The 4,244-nt window shown below is 32.7% G+C and overlaps 1 long non-coding RNA gene across 1 annotated transcript; it reads left to right on the top strand.

Annotated features, from left to right (window-relative positions):
- The first annotated feature begins 421 nt into the window (after nt 1–421).
- Nucleotides 422–3,203, top strand: LOC133823087 (uncharacterized). The gene is made up of 3 exons (XR_009888138.1): nt 422–782; nt 1,344–1,403; nt 2,842–3,203. It is a non-coding gene; the product is annotated as an uncharacterized LOC133823087 (long non-coding RNA).
- The last annotated feature ends 1,041 nt before the right edge of the window (nt 3,204–4,244 follow it).

Below are 4,244 nucleotides of genomic sequence, written 5' to 3'. Positions count from 1 at the left end.
CAAAAACACCCGTTTATGACACTTTTTTAGGGCACTCACCAAGATGCGAGTCCTAAAAACAGCTCCTGGACTTTTTAGGGCTCACGTGGCGAGTCCTAAAAGAATTCTTTGAGGGCTCGCGGAGCGAGTCCTAAAAACTGATGCGTGTCCTAAAAGTTTTATTTTGTTTTTTAAATATGCACCTCTTAGATTTTATTTTGTTTCTAAATTTTTAATATTATATTAACTTTTTATTTATAATAATTTCTATATCAAAATTTAAATTCATTATGATATAATGAATAATGCACTTAAATTTTATTTATTTAACATGTTTATGATAAAATTAATTAAAAATGTTATTTTATTGATTGGTTAAATATTATAAAATAATTTTAAAGTTTCACTAATAATATTGGTGTTTTTATTTTTGAATAACCTACACTAATTAATCTCCTCTTCTCCATTTCTCTCAAACTCCCAGCCGCGCCCCTCCTTTCCTCCTTTCTCTCTGAAAATTTTTAGCCTCCAAAAATCAACAAAAACCCATCCCATGGCTCTCTCTCCCTAAGCATCTCCCTCTTGGGTCTCTCTCCCTAATGCTCGGACTCCCTCTTGGGTCTCTCTCCTAAACGGTCCGCTCCCTCTTGGGTCTCTCTCCCAAACGGTCCGCTCCCTCTTCTCGGCTCTCTATCCCTAATGACGAAACGGTCTGCGACTCCCTCTCGGGTCTCTCTCCCTTTTGGTTCCAAGCTGCTCTCCCTCTTGCCGAGCTGCTCTCTCTCTCGGACACCGAAACCCAGGTAACGCGGAAACCCACCCAAGTCTATATATATATTTTGCTTTTATATATGTATATATATTTATGTATATGTATATATTTATATAAATATGTATAACCCAGGTTCTCTCTATATATGTATAATATGTAAAACCCAGGTGACACCGAAACCCACCCAAATCTCTCCTGATTTTATATATATATATATATATGTATAATATATAAATATGTGTGATGTTATTGTCCGAAAGTTTGGTTGGTCCGAAACTTTGGAACCTGAGTGTTGGTCCGAAAGTTTGGTTGGTCTGAAACTTTGGAACCCAGGTTCAATCTTTGGTTTTGGTTTTGTTTGTGGAGCCTGGGTGTTGGTCCGAAAGTTTGGGTTTTGTTTTGTTTGATATATGTATAATATTTGGGTTGTTGGAATTTGACAAAATTTTGTCTGGGTAATCTATGGTTGGTCCGAAAGTTTGTTTTTGATTTCTTTTGTTTTCCTGAGATGTAATTTTGTTATAACATTTTGAATACATACATAAATGTAGACATAGTCCAATACATGCTAACCAGGGATAAATTGACACAGAGGCTTCCTGAGCTTGCAAAATTCTGCAGCTGAGTACAAAGCACAACCGAAGCATTTGAGGTTTGTTTAGATGTCTTTCATCTTTCCTTTGTTTAATTTTACTGAGTTTTCATTTGAGAATGTCATCTCATTATTGCATAAATCTAGACAGAGTCAAATACATACATAGAGGAAGCATATGAGGTTTAGAGTCGTACAGAGTAATACACAGTGTAGTGTTTAGTATATAGTATAGTAGTGTTAAAGTGTAAGACTTTCTAAGCAATAATTTTCTGTCAATTTTTTTAAGGACCAATTTAATATTTTTTCAAAATTGGCAGGACCCATATAGAAGCAAAGATTTTAAACCTCTTTGTCATATCAAGACCTTTTTTTTCAACATATAACAAAAAAAAAAAGCAAACAAATGTACAAGACAGTATGGTTAAGTATATATATTTATAACAACAACAACAAACAAATATATGACTTTATGTGCATTACCATATTTCCATGGTGACAAATTAAGCCAAAACACTCATAGATATTTATGTTCATTACCATATTTGTTGTAGTGTGGGTAACTCTAAATTTGCGCACACAATACAATGAATTTTCTGCCTTGTTGGTGCAACTGTCTCAAATTTTTCTGAAGTTAAACACTTTATAACTTGTCACAATGTGAAACATAACTAAATAATTTAATCATTATTTGACTAGATGACTGCGCTAAAGTTATAATCAGATTGTTGATACTTAAACTGAGTTCATGGATAGCGATTTCAAAGTATTTCCTGTGATTTTTTATAGTTATGGAAACTTGTCTTTTATCAGCTTTCTAAAACCAGATAATTATAAGGACTGTATTTCTTGCAAACCATCTTGCCTAGTAGGAGCTTTCAGCTGCTCCATTTGTAGACCCTTTTGTCTTACAGCTATTCTTTTGTGGAGTGTTTCTTCTGTCAATTAAGAAAACTTCTAATCATGCAATGTATATGATGGAAATAATTTCTATCATATTTGTTTTCTTGTGCACCATGTGAACAGGGAAATTCTATATTGATTAGTGAGTATAAACAAGTTATGTGGATCACTGTTCAATAATCTGACATGATTACTCCTTATTTGTAGCTTAGTTGCATTTGACTTTTCATAGGAAAGTTATATCACTTGTTTTTTTTTTTTTGGTTTTGTTAAATTTTGCTTTTGGTTGTGAGATAACGACTCTTTTGTTTGTTACTGCTACTATGCATGTACTCTATACATTTGGAACTTTGTTCAAAAATTCAGATTGTAATATTTGAATCCTATATAATCTAATGATGTCCAAGAGTTGGTCTGGCCCTACACATCACATAAAAGTAACTTAGAACTTTTGTTGCTCCAGGAACAAAAAATGATGCCTAACCTTTTTAGGTAGACTACTTCTGTTGTTTCTACTATACATAAATATATATAAATTTAATTCTGTGTAGGCCAATTGTTTTGGTTTGTGATGTTCTAAATATTTTTGTTGCAGTCTTACATGGATTCAGAAACTAGAGGGATAATGGCAATATATGCCACTACACAGCTAAGGAGAACTTCCGAGATTATATTTATTACAGTCTGATGCTTTTTGTTGAGGGTACAAGCATCACACACGCTTCTCATATATCATTTGGTTTGTCCTTTTATGAATAATGTAAAATTAGAACAATTTTATTGTAAGATCCATCAATAGAGTATCCCGGATTAAAATATTTAGATTGTTATTAGGACTTAGAGGTGGTTTGAGTCTTTTTATGTATTTATTTATTTTTTATTTGTATTGATAATGTTGAAAGATGTTATAAGTTAGCTTACGTTATATGTTAATGAGAAATTTCAATTTCTTGTGAATTATATTTTTGTAGTATTTTCTTTTGAAATTTTAGAAATCTAACATATATAATACATTTTGGACACTGAAAGGGATATATGTTATAAATCAAAATTAAAATTGTAGGTGCATTTTTTATTTTAAAAAATTATTTTTGAGAGCATACAAAGCGAGTCCTAAAATCTTAATTTAAAGACACTGAACGGGATCTTTTAGGACACGCATTGCGAGTCTTAAAAACATTTTTTAGGACTCGCGAAGAGAGCCCTAAAAAACTTACTTCAAGGCACTTAACAGGATATTTTAGGACTCGCATTGTGTGTCCTAAAAACACTATTTTAGGACTCGTGAGGCTCTCAAATAGAGAACTCGCGCTCCGCGAGACAAAAAAAGCCTTATTTGTAGTAGTGCTTACCTCAGGTCCAAGCAAAGCAAAATAAACAAACTTCACAACGAGCTTATATCATAATCAAATAACATTCTTTAGCATCACATAAGACTTGCTTGTGCCCAACTCATATCTCCCATGTGTGCATGGGCTATGCACACATGGCAAAACTACTCATAATTTCCAAATAGGCATAATTACACATAAAATCACAAAAAGAATAATACAAATTATACCTACGTTACATGCATGGTTCTTAAATAAAAATCCTATGGTTGAATATTAGACACATTTTTTAACGTGAAAGTTAAATTGCATGCAACATGGATACGAGGGAATGTTGTTAAAAAGTGGCGTTAAAAAAGATAATTCATAAGCGCTTATTTCTATCGTTTTTTAAAAATAATGACTTTATAACATACTTTTTTTACCATTATTTATCTCTTTAAAATCACTAGGTTGATTAAACCTCTAAAACATTATTTTTATCTCATGTAATATGATTAAACCTCTAGGCAAAGGATATTTGTTCTTAATGGTGACCTTGTTGAGTTCTCGGTAATCGATGCACATCTTCCTACTCTCGTCCTTCTTTTTCACAAATCGGACTGGTGCTCCCCATGGCGAATGGCTAGGTCTTATGAACCTCTTTTCCAACAACTCTTGTAGCTGG

This window comes from Humulus lupulus, chromosome 3, assembly GCF_963169125.1.
Source record: "Humulus lupulus chromosome 3, drHumLupu1.1, whole genome shotgun sequence".
NCBI lineage: Eukaryota > Viridiplantae > Streptophyta > Magnoliopsida > Rosales > Cannabaceae > Humulus > Humulus lupulus.
The sequence above is the reverse complement of the archived record's forward strand: the minus strand, read 5'-3'. Positions and strand labels throughout refer to the sequence as shown.